Source organism: Micromys minutus, assembly GCF_963924665.1.
Source record: "Micromys minutus genome assembly, chromosome: 6".
Classification (NCBI taxonomy): Eukaryota; Metazoa; Chordata; class Mammalia; order Rodentia; family Muridae; genus Micromys; species Micromys minutus.
In genome coordinates this window covers 32,159,837-32,187,232 of record NC_137975.1, presented here as the reverse complement: position 1 = coordinate 32,187,232, position 27,396 = coordinate 32,159,837, and positions in this window count along the sequence as shown.

The following is a 27,396-nucleotide window of genomic DNA, read 5'->3' as shown; positions in this document are numbered from 1 at the left end:
AAATATGCTTTTCTTCTAATTCTATTTTTGTAAAATATTTTTGTTACTTTTCAATGTAACACTAAACTGGTTTTTGTCTGAAATATTCTTTTCTTAGCAACATGTTTTGTTACCCTTGTTTGTTTTTATTTTAATATATTAAAAATGCATTTTTGGCTTGTAAATGAAGATTATTAGCATAATTACTATGACCGATGTGCATTATCTCTTATAATTTGTATATAGAATAATTAATAATACATACTTGATTCATATGTGAATCTATTTCAGTTTCATGTGTAATTTTAGCTTAGTTATAAATCAGAGCGTTTCTAATACTTGTACCGTGCATCAAAATCTCACTTAAAAATTCAATGCTGTCCTTATCCAATGTCCCAAAGTCCACATTCCTCCAAACAAAAGCAACGTTACATGTATTAGAGTAATTTCACATTAATGGAACAAATTTCTAGTTTTTCTTATGCTTTTCCTTGCTGTGAGGATATACCGTGATCACTGAAATTGTTATAAAATAAGCAATATAATTGTTGATTATAGGTTCAGAGGTTTATTCTTTTGGGAGGGGGTATTTATTTGAATTTCAAATGTTATCTCCTTTCTGTTTTTATCCTGCACAAACCCCTTATCCCATCCTCCTCCCCACTTCCACCGCCCCACCTCGGCATTCCCCTACACTGGGGAAACTAGCGTTTCCAGTACCAAGTGCTTATCCTCCTATTGATGCCAGATAATGCCATCTTCTACTAGCGAAAGTAAATAAACAAACAAACAAATAAATAAAGGAAAGTGAAAATTGTACAGAATACCCAGTATACAACCCAAAAAGATCAACAAATCAAAGGGCCAAAGTGAGGATGCCTCAGTCAGTTCCAGTAGTGAGGGAGAACGCAACCACAAGGGGGGAGTAAGGGAGGCACCTGGTTGGGAAAGTGGACATAGAGGGGAACAGGGGAATGTGGTTAGGTATTGGGTGAGGAAAAATGACTGATTCCCTGGGAAGTAAGAATGGAAACAGGAAACCTCAGAAGGTAGGAGGTATGGGAACCTTCCAGAATGTACCAGAGACCTGGAAGGTTAGGGACCCTCAGGAGTCAAAGGGATACCTTAGGTGAAATGCCCTGAACCAGAGAGCGAATTTGTAGAGCCCACCTCCAGTAGTAAGACAGGGCACCAATTGATAGATGGGGTTGCTATTCCACAGACACAACTCTGAACCATAATTGTTCCTGTCTAAAAACTGCAGGGACAAAAATGAAGAGAGCCTGAGGAAAAGGAGCTTCAGCGACAGGCCCAAAGTGGAATCCAGATTAAGGGGAGACCCCAAGGCCTGACACTATTACTGAGGCTACAAAGTGCTCATAAAAAGTTACCTATCATGTCTGTTCCCCGAAAGACCCAACAAGAAGCTGAAGGAGTCAGATGCAGATATTTACAACCAACCAATGACCAGAAGCTGCTGTCACCTGTGGTTGAATTAGGAAAAAGCTGGATGAGGCTGAGGAGGAGGGCAACCCTGTAGGAGGACCAGCAGTCTCAATTAACCTGCACCCCTGAGATCTCTCAGAAAGTGGACTACCATCCAGGCAGAATATAGTAGTTAATATGAGGCCACCATCACATATACAGTAGAGGACTAATCAGTCTGGGTTTAGTCAGAGAAGATGCACCTAACTCTCAAGATACTGGAGGCTCCAGGTACTTTAATGTTCTGGTGGCATGGTTGTGAGTACTGGGGACATCCTCATGGAGATGAAGTGCGGAGGATGAATGGGTTGGGGAACAATCAAAGGGTGGACCAGGATGGGGATAAAATCTAGAGTTTAAAAAAATGATTTAATACAATTTTAAAAATGCTAATTACATTTCAGAATAATAGAATAGCTCACTTGACAGAATTGAAAGTACTGAACAGGGTCCACAAACTATGGATTCCTGTTTGTGCTTGGGAAAAACAATATATTCCTGTTTCTTAGTGTGTCATGAATTATGCATATTATTGAAGTTGTTATATCTCTGTAGTTAAAATGTGTACCTTAATGGTTACTAATAAGATGTAATTGACATACCAGTTTGTAAATTATATTATCTTAGCTAAATCTGTAACATTGAAATAACAGAATTTAACCTAATTATATATATTTGCCACTTAGCTATATTTTTAATTCATACAAATTAAAATAACTATCATTTTGTGTCTGCATAGTAAAAGACACCAAAACTTTATGAAATTAGTTCTTTCATTTCAGTCAATTTCTCAGAGAAAAATATACTTTTAAATTACCAGTTAATTTTCCATAATAAGGACATAATTCTTTTTAAAACATAGATTAAGGTTAAGCTATTCTGAAATATGCTGAAGTCCAAATCTAAAGTGAGAGTTTTGTAAATACAGCAATAAATTGAACATTAAGTTGTGACTAGAATATACAATGTTATGCAATAATACACTCATATATGCATATTATCTATTAATATGCCTATCAATGTATATATTAATCTATTTCTAATTTTATTCTGTTTTAAATTAAAGAGAATTCTACTGAACGTAAATTAATCTGAAAGATCCATTAAAGTTTTTTGAGGAGTTAATTCATTGTTTCTCATTTGTAAATTACTTAATATAGTCGTTCTTTAGATGCAGCACACAGAAATGGAAAAGAAAAAATTATCCAACAATGCTAAGGCCTTAATATATATCTTCAGTGTTCAGTTTATTTATAGAATTTTTACTAGAATACTGGCTGTAAGCACTCTAAATAAAATAGGAACATACTAAACATGAGAATGAACAGCCCTATACTTAAACTTTCTTTCACATAATTACATATATTTATGTGTAACTACATACATAAATACATAATTACATTGAAATTATGTATACTTATGGTAAAAACTACTTTTGTAGATTAAAATTTGACTGTAGTAAAATATGCTTATCTTCTCAGTGATCATTTCCTTCTATGAAAACTTTCAATGATCTTCCTTGTAGTTTTGGAAATACTACACTATCAAATCTATATACTGTGCTGTACACAAACACATCACATGTGTTTTAACTATTGCTAAGGTCATGTAGATATTTCTTTCCACATATATCCCCCTTACTCATCCATTCTCTGGCCCATATAAGTGCTGGTCTACTACCAACTTCAGCTCTTTTAGGTTTTTGTTTTTGTATATATATGTCAAAAATTATATCATGGCGCAGGTTTGCCTGTATTATTGCATAACATGGTAGTCTTGGTTTCCATCCAAACCTACGTATATGACACCCTGTCATTGTTTTTGATATTATAAAGGTATCTCATTTTATATTGGTTTTGACTAATAATTTGGTGGAGGTTTATGTTGTTCCCAATAATTAGGTATTATACAGAGTACTACCATGAACAAACTACATGTGTCACAGACATAATAGTTTCATTTCTATTGAATAGAAAACAAATGCTAGGATAGTTGGATCATATAATAGTTCTGTTTTTATATAGCTGACAGATATTCATACTTCATAGTTTTGTACAATATGTATTATCAAAAAAGTATATATTCTACCAGTTTCCCCATGTCCATGATAATAATTTATGCATTTAATATTTGGTAACATTTATATCACAATATATAAATCTTTTTTTCATTTTGACTTCTAGTCTTTTGAAATCAGGTATTAAATTATTTTACTTTTGCTTAATCAAAATTAATTTGGTTACTTGTTTTATTTTCTATCTGTTGTTACCTGTGAATTTTGAAACTGCTTTTATAATTTTATCAGAATGTTATTGGTATCTGATTATTCTAATTTTGTTGTATTGATAATTTTGTGTGTGCCTGTGAATATGTGTTCTACAAAATTAATTTAACAAATTTAGGACTTTAGTTTTAGAGATTTGTTTCTAGTTTATATTCCTTTTTCTGTTTTGTTAAATTGAACAACTTTATTTAAAAAAACAAAGATCAATGTACAGATTTTAAAAGCATTTTTGTATAAAAGTATATGCATACATTTTTTGTCAGTACTTAATTTTTAAAAGTTTAATAGTATGCCTTAAAATCTTACTAGCTACAATGAGCATAAAGTCCATGTAAAACAAGATGTAACCTGGAAATAGTCCAAGTATTCTTTGTGTGTAAAGATCAAGCATAGAGAATTCTATTTCTTTCTTTCTTTCTTTTTTTTTTTTTTTTTTTTTGGCCTTTGTTTTTCTTGAACTTCATATAGGCTCTAAGTTGTTTCTGGGATGTTCAAAACATTCTGGGGTTAGTATCCAATTATCAATGACTGCATATTATGTCTGTTCTTTTGTGACTGGGTTACCTCACTTGGGAAGATATTCTCTGGATGCAGCCATTTTCTTAAGAATTTCATAAAGTCCTTGTTTCTGATAGCTGAGTAGTATTCCATTGTGTAAATATACCACAAGTTTTGTATCCATTCACCTACCGAAGGACATCTGGGTTCTTTCCAGCTTCTGGCTGTTATAAATAGGGCTGCTATGAACATTATGGTGCATGTGTCTTTGTTGTATGTGGAGCTTCTCTGGAGTATATGCCCAGTTGTTGAATAAATGGGTCTTCAGGTAGTACTATGTTCAATTTTCTGAGGAAAAGCCAGACTGATGTGGGTGGGCAATTCTAAATCTCTCTGCTTAAGAATTGACTGTAGGGCTGTAATGGTTGAGTGTGAAGAGCCCATCACAGCAATGTAATGCCTGCGGCTTATTTGCGTGGCGGCACAAAGTGAAACTGAAAGGCAAGTCTCAGCGCGTTCCGCTTTTTTTTTTTTTTTTTTTTTTTTAATCTACAAAGACTTATGGAACGCAGGGGTGCCCCGGCTTATCTACGTCCAGCTTAAGCACAAAATTAACACCAGCCCCGTTGGACACAAGAGGAAATTAAGAGGAAGAGAATAAAAACTGCACTGACGAAGACCAGAGCCTCTACGGACCCTTCCCACGGCCGTGGAAGATTTAAACCAAATTAAAGAAAGATCTAGGATCAGACATACCTTGCTGAACTTATCTCCCCGCAGTTCTGAATCCTCTCTGCCCAAAGACAAAGGGTCTTCTGTGGTGCAGACGATGGAGTGGTCGAGTTCCCGGGTTTCAGCACCAGATGTCCAGCGCAACCATCTCGCCTGCAAGAACGACGCGGCACACGAAATAGGATTCTTCTGCGGTAAACTTTAATGCTCTCGAGAGGCAGAGCATAAGCATACATCAAGTAGAAGTGAAGACCATGAACTATCTAGCCCGTCCCCTTATAAAGGGATCAGTCCTTGCCTTGGACGTGGAGCCCCCCTGATTGGTTGAAACTCATCAGGCCCTATGACGCCACGGGAGAGGCAGAGCTCAAGGAGTGGAAAGTTACCCAGCATGTGCGCACATGGCTTGTTTACTGCTAACTCCAGCCGGATGTCAGCACCATCTTGTAATGGAGAATGTGCAGGCGGCGCCCCACAGCTTTTTTGACAGTGCCCTTAGCCTTACAGAAACTTTGCAGTAGCATTAAGTCACATTTGTTAATATTTGACCTTAGAGCATGAGCAATTAGTATTCTGTTGAGGAAATTTTCTCCTGTGCCTACGTGTTCTAATGTTTACCCTAATTTCTCTTCTAATAGTTTCAGTGTACCTGGTTTAATGTGAATATCTTTGATACACTGGCACTGAGCTTTGTACAGGGGGATAAGAAAGGGTCTATTTCCATGCTTCTGCATGCTGAGTGCTACTTGGACCAACACCATTTGTTAAAGAGGCAGTCCTTTTTCCATTAAATTTTTATAGCTCCTTTGTCAAAAATCAGGTGACCATATATGTGAGGGCTAATTTCTGGATCTTCTATTCTATTCCATTGATCCACATACCTGTCTCTGTATCAATACCATGCAGATTTTAGCACAATTGCTTTGTAATATAGCTTGAGGTCAGGGATGGTGATTTCTGCAGATGTTTTTTTGGTGTTGAGGATGAATATATTTAGTCTAGGTCTTTTGTTTTTCCAGATAAAATTGTGCATTATTCTTTCCAACTTTATGAAGAATTAGGTTGGAATTTTTATGGGGATTGCATTTGTATCTGTAGATTGCTTTTGGTAAGATGGCCATTTTTATAATGTTGAACCTTCCAATCGAGGGGTATGGGAGATCTTTCCATTTTATGTGATCTTCCTCTATTTCCTTTTTCAGAGATTTGACGTTCTTATAATACAGGAACTTCACTTGATTAGTTAGAGTCACACCAAGGTATTTCATAGTTTTTGTGACTACTGTGAAGGGTAGCTTTTGCCTAATTTCATTTTCCACATGTGTTTTCTTTTTGTAGAAGAAGACTACTGATTTATTTGAGTTAATCTGATATTCAGCCACTTTGCTAGACTTGTTTATCAGCTGTAGAAATTCTCTGGTGGAATTTTTGGGGTCGCTTACATACAGTATCATATCATCTGCAAACTGCAGTGTTTGTACTTCTTCCTTCCCAATTTCTATCCTTTTCATTTCCTTTTGCTGTCTAATTGCTCTGGCCAGGATTTCAAGTATTATGTTGTATAGTTAGGGGGAGAGTGGGCAGCCTTGTCCAGTCCCTGATTTTAGTGGGATTGTTTCAAGTTTCTCACTTTTAAGTTTGAAGTTGGCTATTGGTTTGCTGTATATTGCTTTTATTATATTTAGATATGGGCCTTGGATTCCTGTTCTTTCCAAGAATTTTAACATGAAGGGGTGTAGAAGTTGACAAGTGGTTTCTCAGTATTTAGTGAAATGACCATATGATTTTTTTCTTTGAGTTTGTTTATATGATGAATTATGTTGATGCATTTCCAAATATTAAACCATCCCTGCATCCCAGGGATGAAGCCTACTTGGCCATAGTGAATGATCGTTTTGATGCGTTCCTGGACTCAGTTTACAAGAATTTTGTTGAGTATTTTTGCATCAATGTTTATAAGTGAGAGTGGTCAGCAGGTTTCTTTCCTTGTAGGGTCTTTGTATGGTTTGAGAATGGGGGTTATTTTAGCCTCAAAAATGAGTTAGGCAGTGTTCCATCTGACTCCATTTTGTGGAATAGTTTGGAGAGTATTGGTATTAGGTAGTCAAAAAATGTCTGATAGAATTCTGAATTATACCCATCCAGACCTTGACTTTTTTAGTTTGGGAGGCTTTTATGACTTCTTCTATTATGGGATTATTTAGATGGTTTACCTAGTCCTGGTTTAACTTTAGTATCTGGTATCTGTCTAGGAATTCATCCATTTCCTACAGGTTTTCCAGCTTTGTTGAGTATAGGATTTTGTAAAAGGATCTGATGATTTCTTGAATTTCCTCAGTTTCGTTTATTATGTCTACACATTACTTTCTGATTTTGTTAATTTGGATACTTTCTCTTTGGACTCCAGTTACACTGGCTAAGGGTTTATCAATCTTATTAATTTTCACAAAGAACCAGCTCTTGGTTTTGTTGATTCTTTAAACGGTTCTTTTGTTTCGATTTGGTCAATTTCTGCTCTGATTTTGATTATCTCTTGCCTTCTACTTCTATTGGTTTATCTGCTTCCTTTTATTCTAGAGCTTTTAAAACTGCTGTATAGTTGCTGGAAAATGCTCTCTCCAGTTTTTTTTTTTGGAAGCACTCAGAGCTATGAGTTTTCCTCTCAGTCCTGCTTCCATTACATCTCAAAGGTTTGAATATGTTGTGTTATCATTTTCATTAAATTCTCAAAATCTTTAATTTCTTTCTTTATTTCTTTTTTTACCCTGCTATCGTTTAATAAAGCGTTTTTTAGTTTCCATGTGTATGTGGGCTTTTTGTTGTCTTTGTTGTTGTTAAAGACCAGCCGTAGACCATGGTGATCTGAGAGGATGCATGGGAGTATTTCAATCTTCTTATATCGATTGAGGCTCGTTCTGTGTCCAATTATGTGTTTAATTTTCAAGAAAGTGCCATGGGGTGGTGAGAAGAAGGTGTATTCTTTTACTTTGGTATAGTACGTTCTGTATATATCTATTAATTCTAGTTGGTTCAATGTCTCTGCTAGTTTTGCAGTGTCCTTGTTCAGTTTCTGTTTCCATGATCTGTCCATTGGTGAGAGTGGGGTATTAAAGTCTCCCACTATTATTGTGTGGGGTGAAATGTATTTTTTGAGCTTTAGTAGGGTTTCTTTTATGAATGTGGGTGCTTTTTAATTTGGAGCATATATGTTAAGGATTAAGAGTTCCTCCTGACAGATTTCCCCAGTAATGAGTAAGAAGTGTCCTTCCTTATCTTTTTTGATATTTTTTTTTTTTTGGAAATTTACTTTATTTGATATTAGAATAGCCACTCCAGCTTGCTTCTTGGAGCTGTTTGCTTGGAAGTTTTTTTTACCCTTTTACTCTGAGATAGTGTCTGTCTTTGTCTCTGAGATGATTTCCTGTATGCAGCAAAAGGCTGGATTTTGTGTGTGTGTGTATATATATATATATATATATATATATATATATGTGTGTGTGTGTGTGTGTGTGTGTGTGTGTGTGTGTGTGTGTGTGTATGTATGTATACATGTATGTATTTTTTCAAATAATAACAACACATAAATTTAAAGATAAGAAACCATAAGAGAAACATAATCAAAGAGTATAACTCCTCAGTTCCACTCTATGTCTTTCTACACTTAGACTCTTTGATACATATACACATACATGCACACACACACACACACACACACACACACACACACACAAACACACATATAGTATTTCCTATGCATTACCGCAATATTATAGTCTCAGTGACCTCAATTTTCATTTACTATCTCAATACTATTAAGTATTAAGTCCTTAAGTCCACACACTGTTTTCAACAGTGAAACTTTTATGTTATTTTATTTTTATTGGATATCCACTGTATTTACATTTCAGGTGTTATCCTCTCACTGACAATTGCATCCCCCGCTCCCATTACCTCCATAAAGGTGTTCCCTCTCCCAACTTCCCTTTCCCACTTCAGTGCCTTGGTATTCCCCTACACTGGGAAAAGGAGCCTTCACTGCATCAATGTTTTCTCCTCTCATTGATGCCAGAGAGTGCTATCCTCCCCTGCATATGCACCTGGAGCCATGGGTCTCTCCATAGGAACCCAGTGGGTAGTGTTTTAGTCCCTGGGAGATGGGGTGTGGTTGGTTAGTTAATAATTTTGTTCTTCCTATGGAATTTCAAACCCTTTCAGATCCTTAAATCCTTTCTCTAGCTCCTTCGGTGAGGTCTCCATGTTCAGTCAAATGGTTACCTGCAAGCATCCTCCTCTGTATCAGTATGGCTCTGGCATAGCCTCTGAAGAGGTTCTTGCCAGTACTACTTGGAATCAGCAATAGTATTTGGGTTTAGTGGCTGCATATGGGATGGATGCCCAGGTGAGGCAATTAATATTTGGAAGATCTTCTCTACAATCCCTACACCTCTATTTGTCCCATTATTCCCTCTCATGAGTGTTTTGTTCATCCTTCTAAGAAGGACTGAGGCATCCACCTTCTGGTCACTCTTCTCTGTTCGGCTTCATGATTTTTGTGAATTGTTTCTTATTTATTCTGAGCTTTTGGGCCTAGTATTGACCTATCAGTGAGTACATATCATGAGTGTTCTTTTGTGACTGGGTTACCTCACTCAGGATGATAGCTTCAAGTTCCAACCAATTGCCTAGGAATTTCATGAACTCATTTTTTTTAATAGCTGAGTATTACTCTGTTGTGTAAATTACCACAATTCCTGTATCTATTCCTCTTTTGGAAAGATATCTGGGTTCTTACCAGCTTCTAGCTATTATTAATAAGGCTTCTATGAACATGGTGAAACATGTGTCCTTGTTAGATATTGAAGATTTTTAGGTATATGCCCAGGAGTGATATAGCTGGGTTATCAGGTAGTACTATGTCCAATTTTCTGAGGAACTGCCAGACTGATTTCCAGAGTGCTTGTACCAGCTTACAACCCTGTCCGCAATAAAAGAGTGTTTAACAACTTTGTTTATTTTATGATCTGGTAGCCTTTATTTGTGTGATGTTCTTTTCTTTGTCATTAATACCTAAGTAAATGAATACATTCCTTTGGCTTTTCTTGACAATCTCCTTTGAAACAAATGTCCTTAAATCTGCATTTCAAAATAGACATCATCCATACATTATTCTTCTACCTGGTGTTTTAGGAATCAAACTCAGGTCAGCAAGTTTGCACTACCAGGACATTTACTATTAAGTCATTTCACTATTCAACTATTTTACATTTTTTTCTTATAGTATAAACACATTAAATCAGCAAATGCATCAATTCTTTCCTTAAATAAAATATATCTAAGACATTTTTATTGCTCTTACTGCACACAGTATCATGCTGATTCAAATAAACATAGTATTGTCAGACTTTCTGCCTTACCATTATAAATACTGAGATCACAGGCATGCTTCATGCTTCCCAAATGCCGATTTTTAATGAGGGCTTCCTTCAGAAACCCTTTTAAACTTGTAACCCTCACCTTCCACATTCATTAACACTTTCTTGCTGTGATTTCCCCTACAGCAATTGTCACCATCTGATCTCTCTTGCCTAGCAGAAAAAAAAATACAATCATTCTCTATGCAACTAATCTTCCACTGTGGTCTCAAAAAACAAAACAACAGAATAAGCAAAAGAATAACCCAGGTGGGCATGGAGTGGCTATGTTGAAATCCCAGCACTTGTGTGGAGGAAGTAGAAAGAATGTGACTTTGAGATCAGTTTGTGCTACAAAATTAAATATTGGGTTACAGACCAGCAGATAAACAACCCTTGCTGCAAATGAGATGTCCACATTGAAAGCTACCTAGTACAAAGAGAGGAAATGTGTGTGGCTTTGTAATTTTTTGTATGCCTTTGTTGTTGACAGTCACTTGAGCTTATTGCATGCAAACAGAGTCTCAAATGTGTGAGTTTTTCCTATATTCTTACAACTTTAAATCTATTAAATTTAAAAGATTGAACAAATTTTATTGTGCTTGATTTATTCTGCTATTGATACATTGTGATTTTTATATCTGGCTGACCAGGATTCCTACTTAATATTGAATGCATGATCTCTAAAATTGCTTCCAATTTTTTACAAATTTGTTAAAATATGGAATTGAAACTTTGTAGTTTATCTTCTTTCTTTCTTCCTCTCTTCATTCATACATTCATTCATTTATTTCTTCCTTTCTTTTATTTTTAACTCACATTTTGTTTGCCTGCTATTTATAAGTTGTGTTCATTTGTGGCCATATTTCTTTTTCTCACTTCCTGAGACAGTATGTAAACACATGCAAACACACACACACACACACACACACACACACGTGTGTGTATGCATATATGATCAGATTATAGCAATTTATTTCTGACCTTTAGATGGGACATGGTTTTATGAAAATTACTGATATCTTTGAATATACAATATCACCTTGCTGAAGTATTAGCTTTTCATATCCTATCTTTCTATTCTAGCAGTGTTTCTGTATCTCTGAAGATATTAAATGCAGTCTGAATACTCTCTCTGAGCCACAATCATTTCCACTATATTAGCACCAGATTGCAAACAAATTCCAGGTCTCTTATTAGTTCGCTGCAGGTTTTATTTCCTCTGTTTTAGCAGTAGTTGGGAACCAAACTTTAGCAGGTCTCAGATCCTCCACTTCCATACTCTTCTTCATAAGCTGGATTGTCTTAAAGTGTCAGGGCATCAAACCAGCAATATGTAATTTTAAGATAATGCTTAATTAAACTTCTTTTAAAATCTTTTTGTAAAGAATAGTATTTGATTTAACAAGGGCAGGAGAAACATATAGTTCAACCTCTGGCTTATGAATTTTTGTAAGACATCCAACAGACATGATAGAAGTATATGTAAATTGAAATGTTACTTGTTAAGTTACTGGAAAAATGTCACTCACAGGAATATTATTAGTGACAGAGTTACACAGGAGATAAATATATCCATATAAAATTTTATATCCAGTTATATATTTCTTAATTCATTCAGATTATTTATAACAAATGTTCCATTAGAATCTTCTTGACTCCATTTTCCACAATATAGCATTATATTAGCATTAAATATTTCATAATTTCCTGAAACTGTATACATTCTATACACCAAAAATGGGTGCTTATAGTAAAACAATATGTTATTTCACTTTAGAGTTCTTGTTAGTGCTTAATTTAGAATACAATCTCCAGAGATCACGAGGACAGAGAGTTAAAATGGGTTTTTCAAAATCCAAAGGGAAAAGCAGAAGCACTTTCACATATATAGGTGTTTTCTTTTGACCTTAGAAAAATTTTGGTGTTTGCATAATGGAATTCATTATAAAATGAACAACAGCTAAAAGGGCACTTATGATCCCAAGTGGCATCCTTTGTAAAAGGGATCCTATTGTCTATTCTATATTAATTAAATGCGCATTCTACATAGAAGTGATATTTTTCCCCTGTAGCCTCTCTGTGCTTGATACTGGCATTCAAAACTTTTCATATTTGCATATTCTATTTGAAGTAACACTTTTAAAACAGCATTGATAACAGAAACATTGTTAGTGAATAAACTGATGCAGTTTTAAATTTAACCAGATATTCATTCAAAACATTCAAATATATCCTGTTCAAGTCTACACTTACTAAATGTGTTTCAGATAGTATCCACATTCTGTGGCCAATGGACATCTTATATAATAAAACCTATCCCTTTCTTTCATTGTGTGTGTATATATGTTGGTTTAGGTCCATAGAAAAATCACCTTGAAGCAAAAGAGAGTCGATAGTTTTGTTTGTTTGTTTTGGCTTTTTTTTTTTTTTTTTTTTTTTTTTTTGTAAGATATAACCAAAGAGCAAAAGAGGAGTACAAATAAAAAAAGATATTCACAGAGCTTGTGCTAAGTGGCCAACCAATGTTGATTTGAATGGTGCCCAGTATAGGAGAGGGAGCCCATCCTGATTACTGCCTGGGAGAACAGGAATCAGAAATTCAATGTCCCAATACCCCAGTGTAGAAGCAAGCATGCCTGATCATTGTACTTTTGAGAAAATAGTTTGTAATAATATTGTGCTATACTCATAGACTGGTGCCTTCTTCACTGGTCATCAGAGTGGCTCCCTCCAGCAGCAGATTTTCAGGAGGTGTCCAACTTGTCCCTCCTTTTTTTTTTTCTCTCTCTCTCTCTATCTTTTAATTAATCATTTCATTAGCGAGCCTTTCAGTGGTCAGGGAACACTATTGTAGAGAATGAGGAAGGGTTGTAGGAGTCAGAGGGACAAGCAACATGAGTAGAGCAAGAAAGAGAGAGAGGAAGGGAGGAAGATAGAAAGAAAAAAGGAACAAAGGAAAGAAAGACCTGTATGTCAGAGTCATAGATGGTCTTTATATCTACTTAAAAGCAGCCTCTTTTAACTATTTTAAATGAAAACAAGAAACCAATACTGTTATTCTCTTTAATCACTTAAACTTTCTGCTATTTTCATTCCCTTCATTGTTTTTAGTCTCTCAGAAAGGCTCAGAAAGCTACAGTTCTAGCCACTCTTCTATCATTTCAAGGGTTCATTATTCATCAATAATATTTGTACTTGTAGAACTGTATAAAAATTCAATAATATTTATATTTTCTTAGCCACTGTGACTAGTAGAAGAGCTGGAGATAAATTTGTTTTGGTTTTGTTGTTCCTTTTGCTGTTCTGCGAATGATTAATGTGATTCTTCTTACTGGAATCATTCTTTTTCCTGTGCTACATCATATCTTGGAGAGACTAGCAATTTATCTTTATTATGCTTGATAAAATTGCTAGATGTCCCAAAATTTTCACTTAAACAAAAATTAAAATCTTCTACTGATACTAATAGACAAACAAAATTCAACTTTTCAGTTTACTAGCATATTAAAATAAAATTTGAATTAGATGCATGTAAAGCTAATACATCAATTAACAACTTGAAGATTCAATTCTAAGAAAATCTTACATATTATTTTACAATATTGTGATTATAGATCATATCTAATGCATAACTGAATAGACTAAAGTGGAACTTTGAAAGGGATTGTCAGCTTTCAAAGATGCTGACCTGTAATATAATTTAAGTATTGTAACATGTTTATGTGTACTGACAATTACAAGATAACCCCTTACCATACAAAACTCATGTTTTTATAGGTCAAACTAAAATAATTAAATAAATAAATAAATAAATAAATAAATAAATAAAACCACAATACTTAACTTTAAATTTCAAAGTAAATGTATAGATGCACTTTTTTTATTTTTTGATATTAAGATATAATTAACTTCCTTTTTCACTTTCTTCACTCTAAGTAAACTCCCATTAATTTACTTCTTCTCTCTCAAATTGATAGCATTTTTATATTAATTTTCACTATATATGTGCATATGTGTGTATTTGTGTGCATATGTATATGTATAAATAAATATATATGTGTGTGTGTGTGTGTTTGTGTGTGTCCTAAACTGCACATATATGTACATAAACCTACACTCACACTCGCACACATACACACATGCACACACAGTGTGTATGCATATATACATGTGATTGTGTTCATGTGTGCATGAGTATGTGCCTGTGTGTGGGTATTTGTGTTTAAATAGACATTTTTCTATTCTGTTTATATAGACTTTTATGTATGTGTTTTAGGACTGAAAATTTGATAGTGGATTATCAATTAGATTAATCGCCCTTTGGTAAAACTTTCTCAACCTTAAGCATTCCTAAGTTGCCTGTAGTTCTATTAGGAAGATCGTAGCATCCTGTGAAGTGCTCCATCTATGCTAATAAGTGTAATTTTGTTCCAGTTCAGAAAATATATTTGGAGTCATGTTGCTGAGCTCTTATGAGTATAGATTTGGACATTACTGGGACACAACATTTTACAGTAAACACTTTGATCATCTCGCTCTTACAATCATTCTTCTCCCACCTTTGCAATGCTCCTTAAGTGTGTGTGTGTGTGTGTGTGTGTGTGTGTGTGTGTGTGTGTGTGTGTGTGAGTGTATGGGTGTGTGTCTCTGTGTTTATAGTTTCCAATGCCTATATCTTTATGTCTATATTTGTTACTTGTCCTTTTTCTCTGTATCTCTGACTCTTTGTTCTTCTTTTTTCAATTCGGATTTGGTTATGTGTATTTTATTTTATTATATTCTGTTACCTATATTTTCCATGCCTATTTCTTTTATGATGAAAGAAAGCAGGAAAGGGTTTGGTTAGATATGGAAATAAGAAGGACAGGTAAGGTGTAGCAGGTGGTAGAACTATAAACACAATACAAGTGTGACAAAAAAATAATCCCCATCTTAATTAAAATGTTTAAAATATAATCTTTCAGTTTTATTTCAGAATCAAATAATTAAAAACTTCTGATTAAACATTGAAATTACAGGCTCAGAGAGAGGATGGGAACATTCATTTTAGCATTTGTAGTTAGAAAACATAGCTATGAATTACCCACATACACTTCCATCCAGGAAAACACATTTTCTTCCTTTATTTCTGTCAGATGATTTTGCCAAAATGACAGGAAACAGAGCAGGCAAAAAGAGGTTTAGAAATGAGCCTAAAATATGGAGATTGTTTGTGAGATGAAAGTAGCTTTGTATTCTCTGTGGCAGTAGGGAAAATAAAATCTTTTTTGGGATAAATGTACAAGTATAGTGTCTAGTGTGGGTAATATCTGTGTCTGTATTTACAATAAGCATTGTCTGTGTCATCTTCCTGAGTTTTACCAAGAACAGTAGAGAAGGGTTCTCACTAGTAAGTTTAAAATACACACACATACACACACATACACACACACATGCACACGCATAAACACACACATGCACAAACATACCCAAACATGCACATACATTCATGCACACATACATGCACACACATGTATACACACACATATTACTCATGCAAACTATTTACATATAGGATTCATTTGTTTATCATGATTATACTACTTGGCATTGCATATCACTACTTATTTTTTTTCTGAGCAGACATGCTTAGAACTATGGACCTCAATTTTCATTTAAGCATCTTTTATAAAATGTTTGGAAAGAGGAGCATGGGTTTATATATTCATAAACATACACTGGAATACATTTAATCTTGTTATCGTCCACCTAAAGCTAAACTTTATTGAACATTTTTAATATATAGTTTATCATCAGTGAATATATTCTGAGATATATGAATCTCAGATGACAAACCCCTTGGGAGTGGTGAGGCTTTGCTTCTTACTGAAGTAGTGTTTTCAGATGCATAACACAATAAATGATGTTATTTTATTCCCTAGTTTAATCTAGATAACACTTTGTTCCTCCAGGAAGGCAGAGAAAAGAACTATGGAGCTATGAGAATTTCTTATCAAGTGCTGTCCTTATCTTTGGTGATAGTGGTATTTTTTTTTTGTCTGTGAATAAATACTTAAAAATAACTAACTACAACATGTTTCTAGTTTGTACATATAAACTTTAATTTCATAGTTTTACACTTCCCAAATTATTGGTATTTTGGTGTATTCAGAATAACAAAACTGAACTAAAAATTAGCTAAGGAAAATGTCCTTTAAAATTATGTAATTATATACTTTGGCATATTTTTCTCTTTTATTTCAATTCTCTAGTTTTTATCATATGAAATTACTTTTTCTCTTTTTTATTGGATACTCTGTATTTACATTGAGATGTTATCCCTTTATCCAGCCCTGATTCCATCCCTCTGTCCTCTCCGTTTGTCTACACAAAGGTGCACTTCCTTATGATGCCCCTCTCCACCCCATTGTCTTGTCATTCCCCTGCATTGGGAAAACATGTCCTCTCAGGAACAAAAGCCTCTTCTCACATTGATGCCAGACACTGCTTTCTTCAGCTACATACACAACTGGATAAATAGGCCTTTCAAAGTGCACACAAAAATTGGTGTTTTATTCCTTGGGGATTTTGGAGGGTTTGGTTGGTTGATAGTGTTGGTTTTTTTCCCATGATGTTGGAACCTTTTTCAACTGTTTAAGTCATTTCTTTAGGAACCTCATTTGGAACCACCAGTTCAAACCAATGGTTAGCTGTAAGCATACTCAGCTGTATCTATATGACACTACAAGAGTCACTGAGGGAGCATCTCTGTCTGGTTCCTGCCAGCAAGTAATTACTGGGATCAGTTACAGTGCTTGGATTTGATGACTGCATATGTGGTGCTTTGGAGTGATCTTTTCTTCAATCCCTGTTGCTCTATTTGAACTTGCATTTCCTTCAATGAGAGTTTTGTTCTCTTTTCTAAGAAGGACTGAGGCACCCCATTTTGGCCTTCCTTCTTTTTGAGCTTCATAATGTCTGTAAATTGTTTCTTGGGTATTGGGTATTCAGAGCTTTCTGTGGCTAGTATCTACTTATCAGTGCGTACATATCATGGGTGTTTTTGTGACTAGCTTACCTCACTCAGTATGATAACCTCTAGTTCCATCCATTTGCCTGCGAATTTTATTAAGTCATTGTTTCTAATAGCTGAGTAGTAACTCATTGTGTAAAGTACCACACTTTCTGTATTCATTTATCTGTTGATGGACATCTGGGTTCTTTCCAGCTTCTTGCTATTATAAATTATTATAAATGCAAACATGGTGGATCATGTGTACTTATTATATGTTGGGCCATCTGTGTGGTATAAGTCCAGGATTGGTATATCTGGTATATTTTCAGGTAGTACTATGTGCAATTTTATGAAGAACTACCAAATTGATTTCCATTATGGTTGTACCAGCTTACATCCCCACCAAAAATTAAGAAGTGTTCTTTTTCTACATTCTCGCCAGCATCTACAGTCACCTGAGATTTTTATCTTTTAACCATTCTAACTGGTGTGAGGTGGAATCCCAGATTTATTTTGATTTGCATTTCCCTGAAGATTAGGAATATTGAACATTTCTTTAGGTACTTCTCAGCCATTCAATGTACTTCAGTTAAGAATTCTTTTTTAGCTCTCTACCCTATTTTTAATAGGATTATTTAATTCTTTATAGTTTAGCTTTTTTAGTTTTTTTGTGTATGTTTGATACTAGCCCTCTATCAGATGTAGAATTGGTAAAGATGTTTTTCCAATATATAGGTTGTCATTTTGTTTTTTTAACAGTTTCCTTAGTCTTGGAGAAGCTTTGCAATTTCATGAGGTTCCATTTGTTGATTCTTGATCTTAGACCATAAGCAATTGGTGTTTTGTTCAGGAATTTTCCCCCTGTGCCTATGTTTTCTATGCTCTTCCCACTTTCTTTTTTTATTAGTTTGAGTGTGGTTTTACGTGAAGATCTTTGATGCACGTGAACTTAAGTTTTGTACAAGGAGATAGGAAAAATCAATTTGCAATCTTCTGCATGCTGACTGCCAGTTGAACCAACACCATTTGTTGAAGAGACTGTCCTTTTTTTAGTGAATGTTTTTTGCTCATTTGTCAAAGATCAAGTGACCATAGGTGTATGGCTTCATTTCTGGGACCTCAATTATGTCCCATTGATCTACCTGCCTATCTCTGTACCAATACTATGCAGTTTTTATTACTATTGCTTTGTAATATATCTTGAGATCACTGATGGTGATTCACCCAAAATTACTTATTCTCGAGAATAAGTTTTGCTATTTTAGGTTTTTTTTTTTTTTTAAATTCCAGATCAATTTGCCAATTGCTTTTTCCAACTCTGTGAAAAATTGAGTTGGAATTTTCATGGGGATTACATTGAATCTGTAGATTACTTTTGGCAAGATGGTCATATTTACAATGTTGTTTCTGCCAATCTATGAGCATGAGAAAGCATTCCATCTTCTGAGATCTTCGTCAATTTCCTTCTTCAGAGTTTTGAAGTTCGTGTCATACAGATCCTTCACTTGTTTGGTTAGGGTCACTCCATGGCATTTTATAATCTTTGTGACTATTATGAAGGGTGTCGATTCCCAAGTTTTTTTCTCAGCCTGTTTATCCATTGCACAGAGGGAAGCAGTTGATTTGTTTGAGTTAATTTTATAGCCAGCCACTTTGCTGAAGTTGTTTATTAGTTGTAAAAGTTCTCTGGTAAAATTTTTTAGTTCACTTAAATATACTATCATATCATCTTCAAATAGTGATATTTTGACTTCTTCATTTCCAATGTGAGCTTCTTTGATTTCTTTTTATTTTCTAATTGCTCTGGCAAGGACTTCCAGTATTATATTGAATAGGTTGTAGGACAGTGGGTAGCCTTGTCTAGTCCCTGATTTTAATGGGCTAGCTTCAAGTTTCTCTCCATTTAGTTTGATGTTGCCTCTTGGCTTGTTGTATATTGCTTTTACTACATTAATGTATGGGCCTTGGATTCCTGACCTTTCCAAGACTTTTATCATGAAGGGATATTGAATTTTGTTGAACGCTTTCTCAGTATCTAGTGTGAGGATCATGTGGTTTTATTTCTTTGAGTTTGTTTATATGGTAGATTATGTTGATGAATTCTATATGCTGAATCATCCTTGCATCCATGGGATAAATCCTACTTGGTCATGGTGGATGATTGATTTGATGTGTTCTTGGATGCAGTTTGCAAGAATTTTATTGAGTATTTTTGTGTGGAGAGCGGGTGTGGGGGCAGTCCCAAGATGGCCTTGGGATTCTGGCCAAATCATGTGACTAGCACCTGACCTCCTGCAGTCCCCCTCCCCAGGAGATTAGCCACTCTCACCGTATGTGCTGCGCAGGCTTACCCTTGTCACAAGATCAAGCCAGATGAGCATGGACTGAGGAGGTAGAGTTGAGAGAGGATAAAAGGGACTGTGCTTGGGGGCAGAGGGAGACAGAAAGATTTTCACTGGCATGCTGTAAGGTTCCTGAATAAACTACTTTGAGAAGAATGTTGTATCATCGCTCCTTATCTGTTGTTCAGAGACAGTAGGGACATTTTTGTATCCCTGTTCATGAGATAAATTGGTTTGAAGTTCTCTTTCTTTGTAGTGTCCTTGTGTAGTTTAAGTATGAGCTTAATTGTGGCTTCAAAGAAAAAGTTGGGTAGTGTTACTTCTGTTTCTATTTTGTGGAATATTTTGGAGAGTATAGGTGTTAGGTCTTCTATATAAGTCCAATAGATTTATTCACTAAACTCATACAATCCTTTTTTTTTTTTTTTTTTTTTTTTTTTTGGTTGTGAGGCTTTTGATGCTTCAATTTCTTTAGATGTTATGGGACTCCTTAGATGGCTTATCTGATCTTCATTTAACATTGGTATCTGGTATCTGTGTAGAAATTTATTCATTTCCTCCAGATTTTCCAGTTTTCTCGAGTATAGACTTTTGTAGTACGATCTGATGATTTCTTGAATTTCCTCAGTTTCTATTGTTATGTCTACCCTTTCATTTCTGAATTTATTAATCTGGATACTCTCTTTTTGCCCTGTAGTTAGTCTTTCTAAGAGTCTGCTGCTCTTGTTGATTTTCTCAAAAATTAAGCTCTTGGTTTTGTTGATTCTTTGTATAATTCTATTTGTCCCTACTTGTTTGATTTCTGCTCTGAGTTTGATTATTTCTTGTGATATGCTCCTCTTTGGTGTATCTGCTTCTTTTTGTTCTCGAGCTTATAGCTGTGCAGTCAAGCTGCTAGTATATGCTCTCTCCAGGTTCTTTTTGGAGGCGCTCAGAGCTATGAGTTTTCCTCTTAGTACTGCTTTCATTGCATCCCATGATTTTGGATATGTGGTGGTGTCATTTTTGTTAAATTCTAAAAAAAAGTTTGATTTCTTTTTTTGTTTCTTTTTTGACCATGTTATTATTGAGGAGAGCATTGTTCAGCTTTCATGTGTATGTGGGCTTTTTGTTGTTTTTGTTGTTATTAAAGATATAAGCCTTAGTCGATGGTGATCTGATAGGATGCATGGGAGTATTTTGAGTATCTGTTGAGGCCTTTTTTGTAACTGACTACATGGTCAGTTTTGGAGAAGGTACCGAGATGTGCTGAGGAGAAATATATAATTTTGTTTTTGTATGAAATGTCCTGCAGATGCCTGTTAACTCCAGTTGTTCATAACCTCTGTTAGTTTCGCTGTGTCTCTGTTCATAAACATAATGATACACTAGAATACTTTTATTCTTGTTATCTTCCATCTAAAACTAAAATTTATTTAAAATTGTTCAGTATATAGCTTATCATCAATGAATAAATTCTGAGATATATGAATCTCAGATGAGAAACTCCTTGGGAGTTGTGAGGCTTTGTGTCTTATTGAAGTACTGTTTTCAAAAACATAACACAAGAGATGATTTTATTTTCTTTTCTGGTTTCATCTAGATAAAACTTTCTTCTTCCAGGAGGGCAGAGAGAAGAATTATGGAGTTATGAGGTTTTCTTATCAAGTACTGTCCTTATCTCTGTTGATAGTGGTATTTTTTTTTTATCTGTGAATACTTCAAAATAACTGACTACAACATGTTTCTAGTTTGTACATGTAAACTTAAATTTTGTGGTTTTACCCTTACCAAATTATTGGTATTTTGGTGTATTCGGTATAACAAAACTGAACTAGAAAAATAGCTAAGCACAATGTCATTTAAATCTATATAATTATATACTTTTGGCATATTTTTCTCTTTTATTTCAATTTTTCATTTTTATCATATAAAATTATTTTTAAAAAAGAAAATTTACAGTCTACTGCATATAACTTTACTTATTGCCACAGTTTTAGATGTCATATGAATAAAATCATCAACATATACAAAGAACATATTCAATTCATGGTCTTCCCTAGGCATTTCTCATATTACTGAAGCTAATGCTGAGTTCAAAAAATACTCCTTTTCTGTGAGGTCAGGAAATTCTAATCAGCCAGTTGTCTCTGAGAATGCATGAGAACACACATACTTAATTTTTTGAAACAACAAAAACAGGCTTTAAATCCCCTGTTTGTTGCTTGCATTTTGTTCACCTATAAGTCTGAATGCTGTGGGATTGTGAAAGGCACCCTGGTTTTCAGTTGAGGAGGCTTGAAAACTGGTGACCCTGAAATGGATGGTAGGTGCTTCATCTTACTCCTAAGAAACCAATCCCCCTTCACTAGCCATCAGACATCAGTCATGTAAGGGCCCCAAGCCCCTCCACAGGTGGAAGAAGTCAGTATAGGTCAGGCAGGCTCAAGACAGATCTCCATTATAATGAGGTACCTAAAGGTCTGGTGACTTAGTCATTGAATTTCCTTCCCAGACACTCTTCCCTGCAAAAGATATTTAATCTCAGGCCCATCCTGAGAAATCCGGTACAGTTTTACTCATCCAACTTTCCTCTCTGACAATGAATACCTTCAAACAGTGGACTGTCTCTTTTCATTGGGATCAGCCTTTCACCTACAGAGCTGTCATCTAATCTCCCATAGAAAGCCACTCTGTGTTCCCAACAGCAGCTGCCACCAAACCCAAGCTTCAGCCAACCTCTGACAAGACAAGGACTCCCCACTGAGGGGCCAGCCTGAGCTCCCCTCTTCTCCCTCCAGCCCTGCTACATCCAGCCTGAAGGCTCCCAACTCTTTTTCAGCTCTTCTGAGGCAGCCAGCAGCAGCAGGGTGTCCAAGAGCCTAAAAACCTGGTCTTGCTGCAGATCTGGGAACCCCAAAAACACCCATGGTCGCTTTACATTTGAAAGAAGCATTCAATTAAAAGTGTTTGGTTTGTCTCTGGAGGCATAGCTTTCTTTAATTTGGATTGTAAACAGATGGATTGTAGTTGTTTTCAGAGCATTCATGTAGTATGCAGTGAGGAAGAGAATGGGAGCGGGACCACAAATATAAGGAGTCTCTTCCCTCTGGCTTCCACATGCATTAGACGCCTGTTTATATGTACCTGTACACACATGAACCTCTACCTGTGCCTTCATATATATCTCTAGCCACCTGTGTAAAAACATGAATGCATACATAAAATCATACCAGTGACAACCACATAATAAAAAATAAAAATTAAAAAAAATTGTATTTAATCCTAACAAACCCGATGGTTAGTTTTCCCTTGTAATAGACACACATAGAATTTGTATTTTGATATGAATCTCAATATCTGGGCCACTGCCTAACCTAAATGGAGTTAATTTACCTCCTGTCAAATATCTCGATTTGTTATTTGCTAAACATTTTATTCTTTCTTGGATGCTATGGACCCAGAGGGCTGTCCAACTGGGTGCACTATACACTGTAGTCTCCTGGCTCCTGAACATGGAGGCCAGGCCTCTCTCTCCTCCACTTTTGTCAGGCATAGTCTCTCTCCTCACATCTCTTCCATACTCTCCCAGCATGGAGATTCTCTCCTCTCTCCTGATACTTCCATTTCCAAGTCCAAAAATCCTAAGGGCCCACCATTGGCTGCCAGCATCTTTATTTACCAATCAGAAACAACTTGGGGCAAGGTCTGTTTTGTGGATCAAATTAACATTCGAATACAAGCAGCATTAGGCCAAACCCACCACTAGAAAATGTAATGAAATAGAAATAAAAGAAAATCAGTCAAAACTTAGAAAATGTTAAAAAATAAAGCTTAATAAAACTGAAATAAGAGGGTAAAGTCTTAAATTAAGAAATTAATAAAATTACAACTGAAGGGGTCCTGGAGAGAAGGCTTAGCTAGAGTTAAGAGCACTGACTCCTCCTCCAAAGGTACTCAATTCCCAGCACCCACATGGTGGCTCACAACCATCTGTAATGGGATCTGATGCACTCCTCTGCTGTGTCTGAAGACAGCTACAGTGTACTCACATCATGAAATAAATAAATAATTCTAAAACAAAAAATAACAAAAACAAAAATGAAAAAGGGAAAACTACAGTACATACTAATGAAATTCAGAAAATCAGTCAAAACGTAAATTGAAAGCCTATAATAAAAAGATCACACATAACATGTTCTGAAACCAAATTATCAGGACAACACTGTTTTTGGAGCAGGGATAAAGGTTTCTCATGGATAAAATGAAATTCCAGAACTAGAAATACTTCCTGTTGTACTCTATCAGAACAATAATAACAACGATAATAAACTAGCATAAGAATGCTTATATTGCTCATAAACTGGAAACTGGATAATTGCAAGGTCATTTACAAAGCTTACAATACCTTGCTATCAATATCAGAGAAGCACAGTAACAGCTGTAAAGAGAAACCATAGGCCAATTTACCTGGAGGCCATAAAAGGCAGTGTTTTCAATGAACCTTTTAAAACACAACACAAAGATAATTTACTATGGTCAAGTTGGCTGCCTTTTAAAGCTGTAAGATTGATGTAACATTTGAAAAGCCCAACTGTAACACAGCATATAAAAACCTGAATGCTGATATGATCCTTTCAATAGATTATGAAAAGCCTTTTTACAAAGCTTTCTTCTTACATCTTTGTTTCATAATATCCTGAGAAACTAAGAAGAAACACAACTGAACATAGAAAATATAAACCAAAGTGGCAGTAAATGATATTATAAATCAGAGAATATTAAAACAATTCTACTAAAAAATCAAGCATAAGACAAAATATATATGTTTGGCATTCTTAATATAGATCTTGAAGTTATAGAATGATAAGAAATTGCAACTAAGTAAAAGGTTTACAAATAGATAAAAGAGGAAACCAACTGATCTTTATTTGTAGATAATATGATCCTATGTGTAATAAAATCTGTATATTCTACCTGGATTCTAAACAGTGTTGCACATTTTAAGAAAATTACAAGGACTAAAATCAAATAAAGATCATTTGTAATTCCTTTACACCAACAATGGAGACGCTGAGTGTAAACTTAGGGGAATGATATCATTCATTGTAGTTTCTCTTTCCTCCTAAGAAAATAGCATTATTTAAGAAATGTAAAGATCCATTCAGTAAAATATTTTAAACATGAAGGAACTGAAATGTACATAAATCTATACACATCTATTATAAATTTTAACACTGTACAAAGGCAACTTTATGAAAGCAATATGTTAATCAATTCAGCATAATAATGTAAATGATAATGTTAAAATCAAAGAAAAAAGCATTGGTAAGTTACACATGAAACCATGACCAGTGCCAAACACCTAGTGAAATCTAGAACAAAAACTAATTCAGAGATATAAGCATTCCTATTTCAAATTACACACACACACACACACACACACACAGAGAGAGAGAGAGAGAGAGAGAGAGAGAGAGAGAGAGAGAGAGAGAGAGAGAGAGAGAGAGAGAGAGAAAGAGAGGGAGAGAGAGAGACATATATATATAGACTCATCATAAAAGAACTTGAATTGTACTGACACAAAAAGTCATGTGTAGATCAGCAGAATTTAGGTTACAATTATAAACCCTGGAACTATAGCTGGTGACTTATACACTGTGACAGAAGTTTACACTGTGTATCAATGTGTAGAAAAATAAAACAATAACAGTATTTTATCCTTACAACAATCAAATCAAAATGAATTTAAAAACCCTTCTTCCCAAATATTACTCCAAATTTAGGTATGGTTAAGAACTCCTTAAAAATGACCAAGTATTTCAAGAAGCAATACTATCTCTGAGTAGGATCAGATGCAATTAAAATAATCTACACTGTCAAGGAAATGATCACACTGAAAATTTTCTACAAAATTACTTTACAAAAATAGTGTCTTTCTTACTCATCACAAGAAGAGCTTCTCCTAGAATTAGGTGGAAAAATACAGATAATCACAACTGGAAAATAGGCATATCATGGCCTTTTAACAATCAGACCTAAATGAGATACTGGGATTTAGGGGCTGCAGTGAGGTAGAAGAGAGAAAAATTGTATTGGTTGGGATGGAGAATACCAAAAAAAATGATGGTATTAGACACATTAAGGCATAATTTCATGTGTCAGCTGAGTGAGTGTGGTGCCAAGACCAGGATCTTCTCAGGTCTTAACCAGATGGGGTAGCAGCTCTGAGAGGGATGTAGACACAACTCATCTATAGATGTTATCTACAATTAATACCTGTTGTCAAAGAAAATAATATTTTTTCCCCATTAAAGTCTGAGTAGGTGTCTCACAACAGGTAAGGGCAGGCCCATACCCACCAATAATTAACCAACACACACACACACACACACACACACACACACACACACACACAAACACACATTTTTTTTTCTCCCCAAGGGTATATTTGAAGGTTTTTCTTTCTCTGATTATTCGCTCCTTACACTCTGTCTAGACTTTTGTCCACTTGGAGATGTTTCACTTATATATTATAGTTTCTGAGTTTGTTTCCTTATAAGATTGTCTGTTGCATGTCTGAATTTATATGCATTTTTGTGGGGTATTTTTGTCTATATGTTTCTTCCTGTTGTTTTCTCCTATTAAATATTTATTCTATATTTCTTTCACACACACACACACACACACACACACACACACAGACACACACACACACACACACACACACACACACACATATATATATATATAGTTACATTTATTTTAATAAGAACATGAAGTAATGTCTGTTGTGTTGGTGTATGTGAGGTGGTTTAGATCTATGAAGAGTTACGCTATAGGAAACTGTAATCAGAATAATATTTTTCCAATTAAAAACTCTCTCACTCACTCACTCTCTCTCTCTCTCTCTCTCTCTCTGTCTGTCTGTCTGTCTGTCTATCTATCTATCTATCTATCTATCTATCTATCTATCTATCTATCTATCTATTTATATCCCTCCTCTCCATCTCCTCCTTTCCCTCCCCCTCTCCTCCCCTCTCCCTTGTCCCTCTCCCTTTCCTCTTCCTCTCTCTTCTTCTTTCTCTGTTTCTTTTCTCTCTGTCTCTCTCTTAAACACACACACACACACACACGCACATACACACAAACTTGACATCTAAAGTACTTTAAAAAGTAATTTAAAAAATTAGAACTAAAACCAATGGAGCTGATTTGATCTGAGCTAGAGCCAAGATGAAAGTAATTGGTTCCCAGCTCACCAACAACATGTACAACTACTATACTTGAGTATTGTACCAGGAACTGAGGAATCACTTCCAGATTTACCCAGAGTCTGAGAAAGAGGATTGCAAGTTTCTTTTTATTGACTTTTGTGAAGTTTTAAGACTATATTTTAAGATTAAATACTGATATAATTTTAGTGTCTGCATATTGATCATTTAGAGGTCAGGTAGTAAAGAAGGCAGAGAGGAAGAAGGGTAAGAGTAGGAAAATGTGCATATCATATTTGAAATCAGTGACACACAAGTTAAAGTTATTTGGCAAAAGGGATCCACAATGTCTCTAACTAGCCAGTATTGGAAGCATGTTGTGAATAGTCTTAGATAGTGGTTGCTAGGAACAGTACAGACCCAAATTATATGGATCTGGATAGAATGACATGGATGGCTCAGCATCAAAGATGAT